This window comes from Pyrgilauda ruficollis, unplaced genomic scaffold, assembly GCF_017590135.1.
Source record: "Pyrgilauda ruficollis isolate IOZ18807 unplaced genomic scaffold, ASM1759013v1 scaffold80, whole genome shotgun sequence".
In the NCBI taxonomy this organism is placed as follows: domain Eukaryota; kingdom Metazoa; phylum Chordata; class Aves; order Passeriformes; family Passeridae; genus Pyrgilauda; species Pyrgilauda ruficollis.
The window spans coordinates 1,742,658-1,755,914 of record NW_024529933.1 but is presented as its reverse complement, the minus strand read 5'-3'; the positions used below and the strand labels follow the sequence as shown (position 1 = coordinate 1,755,914).

Genomic DNA, 13,257 nt, shown 5'->3' with positions numbered 1-13,257 from the left:
GAGGAAGAGGGGACCCCCCCCCCCCCCCCCCCGAGAAGGGGGAAATAGGTGCTGTGGGAGCATGGGGACCACCCACCCAGCCCCTTGGTAGCCTCCCTCTCTCTTGAGGGAACCTTGAATTCCTGCAGATATCTCTGTGACCCCCAGGTGCAGATAAGAGCTGAATCAGAGAGGGAGCTCACCCTACAAATACAATAGAAAAGCTCCCCTTGGAAGTGGCTGCCGGGGACACCACTCCTCCCTCTTCACCCAAGCTATGTATCCATGGGGACAGGGGACTCATCCTGCCGAAGCAAACCCCAACGAGGCAGCTCCACGCCGGGAGGAGCCATTTGGGACACGTGTAGCCAAAAACAAGGAGAGCCCCCAGCAAAGTCTCACTAGAGGTCACTGGGCGTCTCTGGATATGGATGCGGTTTCCTTTGGAATAGCCTCGCTGAAAGTTGCTGTCTTCGCCTGCGCTCCCCGGAAGCGACTCCCGGTCCCTGTGCGGGAGGGGAAGTTCAGCATGAGCAAATACTCGCTTCCTCACGAGCCTTCTTTTTGTTTCCTCCCAGCGAAGGGCTGAGTGCTTTGTTCTGTGGTTCTAGGAAGAATTTAACTCCACTGCGGTTTAGCACACTGTAAATGACTCGGCTCCCTCGCCCTCCCTCTTGCATGAGCCGCGGACGAGGGGCCGGGGAGCGGCTGGGGAGTAGGGGGGAATCGGGGGGGAGAGATGTGTTTTAATCATTTTAAGCTCAGAAGCGGCATTTTTTTTCCCCTTAGGAGGCGTGTCTAGCACGTAGATCTATAAAGAGGAGAGCCGGTAATGACGGATGTTCTGTCAAACTTAAAAGGTGCCAGTTACCACGGAGTCACCGGGTGCCATCAAGATGTATCTGCCGAGACTGATTAAGAGCCGGGCTCAGGAAGGCAGCGCTGCTCACACGCGTGTCGGTCGCCGGGGGGGAATCTCCGCTCTCCCAGGGCGGGCGGCAGACAAGGCACGGCGGAGGTGAGGGTCACACGCCAGGGGTTTTGAGGACCGGGCTTTTATTTCCTTGGGAGATCACGGCGCGGGGGTGTGCTTGCGAGGAAGTGAGATGCTCCCCGCTCGGGCGAGGCTGGCGGGGCGGAGGATGTCCCTCCTGCGGTCCGTGACGACCGCACGGCGCTGAGCAGCGTGGCACTGGGGAGCCCCCTGCAGCTCCTGTGGAGCCGGCTCGGAGCTACCTCCTGCCTTCACTCCAGCCGTGCTGCTGGAAGCGATTCCCCGGACCTCTGTCCTTTTCTGCAGTGCAGGAAGGCAGGCTGGGGAGACCCCAAGACTGCCGGGGTCATCCCAGGGCAGGGACGCCACCCGCTCCCTGCTCGCGGCTGTGGGAAGAGCTGACTCGTGCTCGCAGCCACTGAACTCTAATTAAATCTCCAGAACGTGCACAATCAAACACTCGCTGGGAGGGAAAGAATAACAGTAATGATAATAATAAAGGGAAGAAGAAGCAGGCGTTGTGACTTTTGAGGCTGCTGATCATCCTGATTAATGAATGTTAAAGTGTGTTAAGTGCCAAGGTCTGAGAGACAAGCCGTGGGAGGTGCAGGGGCGGCCGGGGCTGAGGCTCTGTCTGGCAAAGGAAGGGACACCTAGACTGTGGAGGTGGCTGTCCCCTGCCCTGGCACTTGAAGTGAAGCGAGCAATCAATCCCATGGGGCTGTGGAGCGCTCATGGCATGCTTCCAGCCTCCCAATACCAAATATTGTCCGAGTTGCCTGGATAGGTGTCTTCCAACTCAACTGTGGAATCCAGGCAAAATTTCTGTGAAAACTGAGAAACCAAGGGGCAGAAGTCAGATCCCAGGTGCCTTGATTTTCCTGAAGAGCTAAAAGTAATACAGCCCTTAAATCATGTGAAAGTGCTTTCAGGTAAAGAAACACAGCCTTGTGTAACACTAAAGGACAAGCACCACCAAAATTCAGAGCTCCCCATCTCCAAATTAGCTGGTGGTAAGGAACATAAAAGATTTAGCTCCAACCCCACTGCCAGAGGCAGGGACATCTTCCACTAGATCAGGTTGCTCAAAGCCCCATCCAGCCTGGCTTTGAACACTTCCAGGCAATAGCCCTACCCTGAAGGCACAGCACCCTCTTTGGGGTAAATCCACCCCTAAGAGTCTTCCAGGAGCAGCAGCTACATACATGTCAGTTGTGTAGACAGCTCTCTTCCTGCAGCAATCTCAGGCCAAGAAATATTTGGAGTAGAGGTTGGAATGAAGTGGAGGCGAGTGGTTGGGCTGTGGCTCCTTCAGTCTTTCAAGACAAGAGATGGGGCAGGGGAGGCAGCAGCCAAAAGCCTGGATTGCCTTCATAAAGTCCACTTCTCTTTCCTGCACTTAGCACTTCCCCCCTACTATTCTTTGGACAATAGATGAGATGTTTCCACTCTCCTGGTTCCCACTCCGACAGCCCTATCCCAAGGGAAAAAGCAAACTTCAGACCACAAATCAGTTCTGGTCCAGGAGAAAGGCAAATAAAAACAAAGAAAACCTAAAGATTTTTAGAGATTATAGATTACATCCATATAACTGGTAAGTTTCCTTGAACAAAGTGAACACTTCTTACCTTAGTTAGTTAAAGAGGAATTCTTTACACCCTACAAGAATTAATTCTTGTTCTCAGAATGTATCTGTTTTCCCTAATTTATTTGTCATTGTGCAAAGGAAACCTCTCCCCATGAAAATTTCAGAACAATAATCAGGTTTAAGAAACAGAACTGGATTTAGTGTAACAACATTTTTCCACAATGTGCGGAGTCTCTGGTGACTGCAATAATCTAAAAGCAAGATCTCTTTCACTCTTTCTCCTCCCATACATTACTTTTACACTTACAGCTATCAAGGAGTTGGAAAAAAAAAAAAAAAAAAAAAAAAAAAAAACAACAAACAAAAAAAACCACCAAAGAGGACAGCATTGCACGGAAAGATGGGGAGAAGGTAATTGAAAAAACAAAAAAAAAGTGGTTCTGATGTGCAAATTATAGATAAAGACTTGTAATGAGAAAGAGGGGAGTGCCTGATGAGGAAGACGGGAGAGTGTGTTGAGAGATAACAAGAACCAGTAATTTCTATTCAGCACAGCCACCAAATCAGAGAGCAGTGCGACCTTATTGGAGGAGAGCCTTCAACAGCAACTAATCCTGTCATATTGAAAGAAAATTGTAAATGTTCTCTGCAGAAATTGCCTTCCCATTGCAGCTAATCGAGCCCACTTGGCGCTCACACACATCGCACACCCCTGCACACCCCTCCGGGCGGTCAGCGAGCGGACCCACAGCCGCAGCACCCGACAAGGACATTCACCCGAGATGCTCACCTAGGCACCCTGCTTCCCTCGCTCGCCACCAGCCCAGCGAGGGCGGCAGCTTAACCTCATTTCCCCACGAGCTCTGGGGGAAGTATAAATTATTACCGGCTCACTCACGAGTCCCGGCTTCACCTGTTTTTAATTACTCCAGTTTTGTCTAAACCTTTAAGTCAGGCTCGATAGCACTATTGCTTTATTTTCTTTTAATTTTTTTTTTTTTTTTTTTTTTTTTTTTTTTTTTAAAGCTCAGCTTGGCTGAACTGAAGCAGCGACTCCCGAGGGTGTGTGTGTATATGTGTGTGCCTGTGGGTGTGGGAGGGCGAGAGGGAGCGAGAGACAAAAACTCCATCAGCCCGGACAATGCCATCTCTTCTTTAGAGCTTCCAACCTGTTATTCTTTCCCGCCCACTATCACGGTACCAAGTGATCTGTATTTCCCCCAGCCCAACCCCCCTCCCTCCTCGTGGAAGATATGGAAGAGGAAGATAAAGCCGCTGGCTGCGGGCGCTGACGGCGCGCAGCCCGCATGCCTCTGCCGCCACAGCCGGGGCCGCTCCGCAGCCACCGCTCCTGCGAGCCGCTTGCAGCGGGATGAGATGCAACTTCGGCTAATTGGATCACAGGTAGGAAAGCTTTGGCTTTTACTGACGTTTCCTCTCTCTCTCTCCTTTTTTTTCCTTTTTTCTTTCCATCTTCTTTTTTTTTGTCTTTTTTTTTTTTTTTTTTCTCTCTTGGCTTTTCTTTCACGTCCTCTACCCTCCGCCCCTTCTTTGCCGCACCTAGGATTTCATCCGCTGCTGTCATAGGAAAGCTCCCGCCAAGGAAATAAGGTCTAAGAAACGAGCTTTTGCTTCCTGGCAGAAGAAGCAGAACAGACCATAGGGAAACTTTTGCTGAATGGGTCACAGCTGAGCGGGCCACCGGTGAGAGGCAACGAGAGGAGATTAGGCAAAGCAATTGTCCCCAGCACAGAGCCCTTCTCTGTTGCTTTTCAGTTGCGATATTAATCCCAAAGCCGAGCCTATCATGGTATAGCGGGAGAGACACAGAAGCCTGATTTAGAGAAACCTTCACATTTTTCAAGCGCTGTACACAGGGGCGTTTATTACAAAAGCTACATTCCGACACAGGTTCATCCCCCGAGCTACCGTTCCCAAATCTCGCTGTGACATGTTTGTCGACTCCTGCAAAATGTCACCGGCAGCGGGGAACGGAGTCGTCCCCGGGGAGCGGAGCCCGCCAGCGGTGCGCTCTCGCTGTCGGGCGGGCAGGAAGGGACGGGGCGGGCGGGATCCCTGCCCTGCGGGACCAGGAGGGATGCGAGGTACCGGGGAGGGAGTGCCGCTGTGCCGGCGCGGTCCCTCGGCCCCAGAATCCCTGCTGTGCCCGGGAGCCCCTCCTGCTCCCGCTGCCTCATCTCTCGCGTCCTGCTCGGGGAGGGGAGCTCGGGCTCGGGGTGCCGCCGGAGGTGGGAAGGGTCTGGGCTTTCCCGGCTCGTTTCCGGCCCCGCTTCCCCGCATCCTTGCCCCTGGGCTTCGCTCCCCGGAGCAGGAAGCAGGGTACTGCGGAAAAGGATGCTCCGGGGCCGGGGCCGGCTCGTCCCTCTGACCCGGTACGGCTGAGAGCCCGGCGGGGCTGAGTCGGTCCCGGCCGTGCCTCCGGGCTCCCTTTCCTTTCGCCCGTGCCGCCACCATGGGGTGCTTAGGGCCAGAAGCAGCGAGCTGACACTTTGAGAGGGAACTCAGATCAAGCTGTGGGAGAAAAATTACCTCCCAGAAACAGCGCTGGCGTATCGAGGTCCTGATGCAGCCCCACAATAAGGCTGTATCGGGGGCTCTGAAGGGACAAAGTGCTTTCTGCTTCTTGGGCAAAAGCCGATTCTGGCCATCCCTCCAGCTAGGGCACTTCTCCTGGCTTTGCACCTTCCCACCAGCCTGCCCCGTGGCAGGCTCGGCGGCTGCCCCAACACCAGGGTGATGGGGAAAGGCAGGTTGGGAGCTCCTTTGCTTGTCCCCTGTATGGCAGCCGAGCCGGAGGGTCCTGATGCCAGGTGCTCCTGGAGAATGGCTGTGCCCACTGCCAGCTCTGAGGGCTTGTAACTCATCCACCGGCCCATGGGTGAGCCCTTACCCCTTTGCTGGGTGAAGAACAAGGGACGCTTCTTCCCACCCCTGTAAGATAGTTTATTCTTATGATTTTGATTTGCTAAAGTTCCTCCCAGGGCAAGGAGATTACTTTATTTCCAGCTGGAAATTCTTGTTGCAAATCTAGCCAGAATGACATCTATTCCCATTTTTATGTATCAACCAGTGTGTTGGCACACACTGGCTTGTTCTTGTCCCTTAAGGAAGATATTCTCTTTGCAGAAAGAAAAAGGCAAGGACAAAAAAAGAAGGTCTAACCTCTGCTTGATTGCCTGTTCGTGCAGCTATTTGGTGGGAAAAGCAAATCCACAAACTATAAAAAAGGTTAAGGAAGGAAGGAAGCAAAAAATTATAAGGAAGGTTAATACAGGAGAGCAGAAGTATGCATGCTGTCTGCCTTTATGGTATTGCATCACTTGCAAACACAACCCCTGTCTGAATACACACCAGCTTTGTGGTTTATGACACAAGCTGCTCTCGGTGATTCATCTGTAAACCTCTCTAAGCTACACAGAATACACTTTCTCTTTCCTTTAGGATCAGAATCTATAAACAAAACTTCTTTTCTTCCTAGGTGTTCAGCCCAGTGCCCACTGCCACTTTGGTTGTCACCTCTGGGCTGAATCCCTGTGTGTGTGTGATGGTTCTCAGCTACTCAAAATTCTTGGCTCTTTCAGCCCGTTTGGTGTCTCATTCAAAAGTCTTTTGAGGACACCTACTATGAAATCACTCACTGTTGTTAATATAATCCCAGGAAGTTGCTCTGTCGCACTTCACTCCTGTAACCCACTCACCTGTTCACCCAGCTTTCTCTTCTCCACTAATATCATGACCTACATGCAAAAGACTTATTTTCTGGTCCTGTTTCCATAGCAATGCAGCGTGGGGAACTCAGACAAACCAGCAGTAACGAAGCCAATTCCTCTTCTGTGAAATCAAGACCTCTTTGAAAGTTGAGTTCAGTTTAAGGCGAATTAGGAAGCTGTGGAGAGTTTTATTTCCATCCCGGAGCCCAGATCTCCGCGCCCTCTAGTGCCAGAGGCAGGCGAGGAAGAGCATCCTCGGGACCAAGGAACGTGAGGCATCATAGCCAACTACAGCACAGGGAGACAAGCAAGTAGTGTGAGAAAAGGGCATTCTTCCATTCTTCCATTCTTCCCAGCGTCTGCTGCCAATCAGATCTTCCCCCTTCTAAATCCCAAACTGAAAAAAAGGGCAGATAGTGTTCAGCTGATTCAACTGGTCCTGGTTTGGTCACTCAGAGATTATGGCTTGGGTGGGTTAAACTGTGGAATAAAAAGTGGGAAGAAATTGAAGCTGGGAAGCTCAGACTATGTCTGAGCATTTTTTTGGAAATCCATTTTGGATCTCTCTGGCTTTGAGCTTTACAGCTTGAAGCAACTCTCAGCTAATTCTGAGAGATTTGGAGGCACAGAAGAGGATTACTGGCTTGTGAAACTGCTGCCCTGACCTTTTACTGGCTGTTTAGGTGGGTGGATGGGATAGGCAACAGTAATCAGGCTAGGGGAAGCTGAAGGGGTTTAGATGCAGCTCATATGAATGACAGGGATAACTTTTCCACAAATGCTTGTAGCCTTAAATCTTAAAAAGCTTAAATTGTATGCTGATATATAATGTATGGTAGCATTAAATTGTGTGATAGCTTTCCAAGCCCTGTTAAACCCATCTTAGAGATTCCCATCTCTAAGAACCAGGCTGCAGAATGAGCCAAGCACTGAGAGCTCCTGTAGATAAATGAGACTCCACGCACACCACCTACCCATCTTTTCTAGTTTCTATACTTTGGCAAAGGTAGCTTTCAGTTTTGTCAGGGTCTCCACAGCTTTTCCTGTGTCAGAGCTGCCCAAAAAATACAGTTCCCTACTTGCTTGTCCACATCCCACCAGATGACTGCCAAACACCTGTGCCTAGCAGATTGCATTCCCTAGCTCTCCATATTAAATCGAGGAGGGACCCCTTGCTGAATTATCCCACCACCTTCCTTCACTTTCCTGATTGAAGTGGGCAGAATTAAAAGTTGAGACCACTCCTGAAGTTGCATTAAAGGGCTGCCTCCTTTCCCCATACACCGTGAACTTGCTGCTATGTAAAAATTCTTTAGGCTGTGGACTGCCTGTTGTTTTCGACTGCCTATGCTACCTTATAATCTATATTATTACCTATGTCTAACACCATCTATTCCCTATAGAAAGGGCTATATATCAGCATGTCTTCCAAATAATAATTTCACATAATACAATTTATAGTTCCAGGAGGACAGGATAGGGTGAAGTCAGTTTCATTTAATTTCCATCAAGCACTTCCTAGACAATGCTTGCCAATGCCACTAAGACGTGTAAAGGGATTTCAGTAGTCCACGTGCTTCATGTATTTGTTTTTAAGGATATGATACAGATTAAATGAAACCACATTTAGGGCCAGCTGCTTTGCTGAGTCTTCTGCATGTTTTCTGTTTGACAAATGATTCTTTGATTCCCATCATTCCAGTATTTCTTGAGACTACATGGGCTAGATTTTGATCTTAATTACCTTCTTTCAAATCAGGGGTGCCTCCAGTGATTTTAATTGCGTCTAGTTTATTCTGGTGCAATTGAGCTCAGAATTTGACTTTACAGAAACATAGCAAGTATTGTAATTAGAATGTGCCAGTGTTTTGACAACTGTTCATGGAACAGTTCTGTTTCATCAGACTCTGCTGAAAGGGAAATGCAATGTGATAATGGGCATTGGGAATAGCACAGGGCACCTCTTGCAGTGATGGCAATAAAGATCTCTGTGAGAAGCCACAACATAAATAGGCAAGAAATTCTGTAAATCAGCATTTCCCAGGGTTTCCTTCAAGCTCTTAGAAAAGCTCTGAGTAAACTGTGGGCATGTGTGGGTTTTCTTAGTTTTTTTGGTTGCTTGTGTTTTACAGTTTGGTGTTTTGTTTGGGGTATTTTGGGTTTTTTTGAGAGAGATATAATGAGACAAAAATATCTCCATAGGTCTTTCTTCTGAATCATTGTCAAAATTAGTGTTGGAAACCAATTTTAATTTAAAAGAATTTTCTTGCTTAGTGATTTCTCTGGCTCAGGATTTTCAGGTAACCTGAATATATAAAGATCTTTTTATTTCTGTGCAGATAGGATGATCTTCAAACATGAAGATTAGATCCTTCTCTTTTGTAATCCATTCCAGCTTGTGAGAAAAAATTAGCAAAAAATATACATGGGGAAAAAAAAGTTTCTGATATAGACCATAACATTTTCATAGATTCCTGAGAAATTTTCTCTCAGATTTGCAATGAATTACTGATGTCTATTTTAAACTCATCTGTCTCATGTTCAGTCAATTAGAAAACAGAGCAGTCATATATTGAAAATTATTCATAACTTTGTTCATGAGTAATGGCAACAAGCTTATTCCGCTATTATTTCTGAAATCCTTTAAAGCAAGCCAGTGACCAATGATTTATTCATGAAAATATTCACACATTTCAAAAGTTTCATGAATGTTAGCATGAATAATTAAGAGAATTTGTGTTATTTGTTCTCATTGCTCATTATTTTCCTAATTCAAAAAGGCATCAGTCATCCACTTACAGAGCATTAGAACATAATGATTACAGCATTGGATCAGACAGGTGTTTTGTCTCATCCTGTAGAGTGTTTTGATCAATGTTGGTTACCCAAAAGGTAGGTGTAGTGAATGCTGCCCTAGATATCTGCACTGCCCTCAGGTAAAAGGTTTTTATACCCATCAGCTTGGGTTTGCTCTCTACCCAGAGATCTTTTCTAAATGACAAAAAGATCTACTCACCTCCCTCCCCACATGGAAACCTCTAGAGATTTTAGACAAGCTGCAGATGTACTCACTGGCCAGATAAGCAACTAATCTGGTTTTGCCTCCCAGTGAGTTCAATGCCTTAGTGATAGCATGTAGCAGGGAATTCAGTAGGTTAATGAAATATTTTATTTGGAAAATCATATTCCAGACAACTTTTGATCTATTTAAATTAGTTGTCTTTCAGTGTTATTGATACCTCTCTGTTATATTAAATGAAAAGACCAACTGGAGCAGCCAGTTCATTGTATAGGTGCCACTTATTTAATCCACCATGAGAGAAGAAAAGAACAATAAACTAATTTTCATTTAAACACCTCTTACTCCTCCCATGCTAATGAAAGTTTTGGTTTGTCTGTTTGGTTTGGGCTTCTTTTTATTTTCTGACCACTGCTGTAATAGAGCAGAATAGGGTTGTTCACTGCAATGCCATCATGAGTGGCCACAGCTGGCTTAGAATGCAGAAAGGCTTCCAAATATTTTACTCCACCTGTGGCTGTTCTGCCTCAGCCAATGTTAATTTCCATTAGCTACCCAAATGTTAGGTTCTCCCAACTTAATTAACATACTATGAAATACTTCAGTCTTTATTCTCTCTTTCTAAGACCAATAATTTCAGCAAAGAAGTTCTAAGTTCTTGGACAACCTGGCTGTTAATATTTTGCTGTGAAAAAGGATCACTCATGTGTAGCTTCTGTTTTCTCTTTCTTAACCAGCTTCCAGCTTGTAATAATAATTTATCTATTCTATCACAACTTAAATTTGTCAAAGAATTTAATGCAATATATAAATACCTATATATGGAGACTTGTCAGATTGGTTTTCTTGGTCTTTTAGCTTGATGCTTCAAAGAACATATATCAGACGACATTTTTTTTTTAGAAAAAGCTATGGTTCTTTTTTATCCTCTCCTGTATGTAAATCTAGTTTTTGTTAGTTTCAATCAAGGTGGAAGTAGAATGAGGCTTTTCAGTACATAATACCTAAGATTAATCCTGTGCCTGTCCTAAAGATAGGCATGCTTGTTGCTACCCTCCTGTCCTTCTGCAGCGTATCTGACTCCAGCGACAACTTGCATATTTTTGCTATCAGCACAGCCACTTCAATTTCAAATGCTTTCCAAACTCTTGTATATATAGCCATGAGGTCCTTTTGATATGCTGCTGTTTAGTTTATCAATTTGTTCCAATGTTTCCCCTTGCAGAGTTTCACGTTCTGACAGCTCACATGCTTTCTTGTCTTGAAAAAAATTAGGTCTAACATGGATATCGGCGCTGCATCATTTGCAGAGAAGATTTAACCAAAAAAACAATTCAGTACCTCTGCAAAGTCCTTTTCCTCATTAATTATTCCAAATAGTTCCTTGATGTGCAGCAGATCCCACTGGTTCCCTCCTAAGCTGGATTTAAGACCTTGGAGGAATGTCCTGCAGTTCTCCTCTCTGCACGCACCCCCACCAGCTCTTGTCGGTTTGTACATCCTCAGTCCTCTTCATTTACAACTGACATTTTGTTTGTGTTTTATTTTAACTCTCTCCTTAGCCATCGGCTTCACCAGAGATGAAGTGTCATTTCCACAAATGTGGCTGCTTGGCTCAAACAACTTCTTGGACCTTAACATTTCACAATACCTTTTTTCCTGTCTTACCTTCCTGCTTGCTTTCTGCATGACCTCACTAAATCAGAAACTGTCTGTTGGTTTAAATACATGGATTTTACTTTCTCTTTCATTCTTTGGTTTTTTATTTATTTTTAATTTCATTTATTTCTGCCTTCAGTACTTTTTAGGCAGTTCACTAATTATAAGCAGTTTGTCTTGCACTCTTAATGCAGTAATAAGTTTATTATTTTTCAGTGTTTTGACTGCATCATGTCTTCAGCTATTTAGTTAAGAGCACCTGCTCCTATGTTCTCCATTTGTTCTAGAAATCACTTAGAAATTGATGGGGTTTTTTAATCTGTTTGTACTAGTTGTTTTACCAACATACAGGTGGGTGGACTCACCAATGGTTACCATTTTAGTAGACTTTCCTATTTCTTTGATTTCTCTCCATAATAACCCTTTGAATATCCCAGACATTTCCTGGAATAAGGGTGCTGGTGCTTTGTGCAAGCATCAGGGTTGAAGTAGGGAGGATATTTTTTCACTTAGCATACTGAACTGAGACCAAGTTGATCACAGATAAGCTCTTGACCATGCCACCCACCTGCTGCCTGATTTTTGACACATTCCTATGGCCTGACACAAAGCCTGCTGAGGTCAGAGACCAACTCTTGTTACCTTGGGTAGGCTTTGGCTTGGCATCCTGAGGCAGGGACAATAATTCTTCCTGGTCCCACGACAGTGTTGTAGGAATTTGCTTCCCACAGATTGTCAGATAAAGTTCAGCTGTGTTGCCGCCAAATGAAAAAAAAGGAACAGACAGACTCCATACACAGGGGTCTTCTTTGCACTGGAGTGTTGGAAAATTGAGCCTTTAAGAGATGCTGACTGGGAAAGTTTCTGTTCAGGAAAGGAGGATAAGCGAAAAAGTTAGGTATCTGTCAAACAAAAAGGGACCAAAGCTGCAACTGCTCCAGATCTTGGTGAGAAGTAGCAAAGAGATACTTTCTCTGCTGTTGCTTTTCCATGTTCAAACTGATCCCCTGATCCATTACTGGCCTCTTTCACCCACACTAATTTCACTTTTCTAGCAGTGTATATTCAGCTGATGAAAGCTGTCAGAGCACAAGTGAAATGAAAGGAGAGGCCATCACCAAAGAAAGTGCTATATTTAACCTGGCAATGTCATGTCTTCTCAGTATGACCTTGAGCCCTAGCACTGAGAATTTAAACAGGAAATCTTGGTTGTGAAGTTTCTTCCTTTAGCCAAACATGGAAGGCTCTTAAATATGAGGGAAAGCAGGGCAGAAGGAAGGTAAAGTAAGTTATCCTTCTGCTTTTGACATTTGTGATAGCCAGCACACTTAACTGCCACTAGAAGGAAAGAACACATGAAGGGCTCACTGTTAAATTCTCATTAAAAATGTCTGTTTGTTGTCTGCTACTCATTTTCACAATCTGACCCACTGAGAGTAAATGTAGGGATTTTTACTGAAAGGTTTTGACTTCAGAAGCAGTTTCCTGCAAGAAATATGCTACTTTTATTAATTATTTTGCTATGTGCTTCAGTAAAGTGGAAAAAAATCCCAAAACTACACAATTGGAAAAAAAAAAAAAAAAGTAAGGAAAGAAAGAAGAAAGAAGATGAACAAAAGCATTTGTTATGTTTTGTCTGAAGAAAGCCTGTAACTATCTCTCTCCCTTTCTTTAGCAAAGAGTGAGACTGTTTATCTCTTACTTTGAAGCACCGGGGAATGCAAAATATCAGGTTTAAAAAAGCCCAGGTAAGTCAGGCATTGCCATCCTTTCTGAATGACAGATCTGACAATTAATATTCCACATTATTGTCTTCAATTCCTCTTAAAAATCAAAATGGGGTGTGGAAATGACACATAGCTAAAAATATGAGGAGTCATTTTCTTATTAGTCCTTTCAGAAAGTAGTGACAAAGGCTGAGTTCCTGGTTTCACCACGGGTTGCTGACATGGCCTTGGACAAACTCAGCAACCTCCTGTACCTCAGCTTCTAACATGGAAATAGTATAAAATAACATTTTCATTCTCACAAGCTTTGTCTGCTCTTCCTGTTTAGATTTTTAAAGTGTTTGGCAGCATTTCTGGAACAGCCAGCACTAAACTTGCCCTTAAACATACCTAAATTTGGGCATCCATAGAAAGAAATGAATGATATATTATCTTTCAAATATTCAGTTTCTTTTTATTCCATGTGCAAATTACCTAATAACACGGGTCTTTGGAGAGTAAGAGCCTTTCCACTGACCCCTGGTGTTGCTGGCGCAGGCAGCTATACCTGGGATGGCATA

General features: G+C 45.2%; 1 protein-coding gene across 1 annotated transcript in view; it reads left to right on the top strand.

Moving 5' to 3' along the window:
* The first annotated feature begins 3,859 nt into the window (after positions 1 to 3,859).
* The window catches only part of CHRM2 (cholinergic receptor muscarinic 2), a 79,926-nt gene continuing 70,528 nt past the window's right edge, over positions 3,860 to 13,257 (top strand). The window contains exon 1 of the mRNA XM_041487551.1: positions 3,860 to 3,965. The gene's annotated coding sequence lies outside the window, so the exon portion shown is untranslated. The remainder of the gene's footprint in view (positions 3,966 to 13,257) is intronic.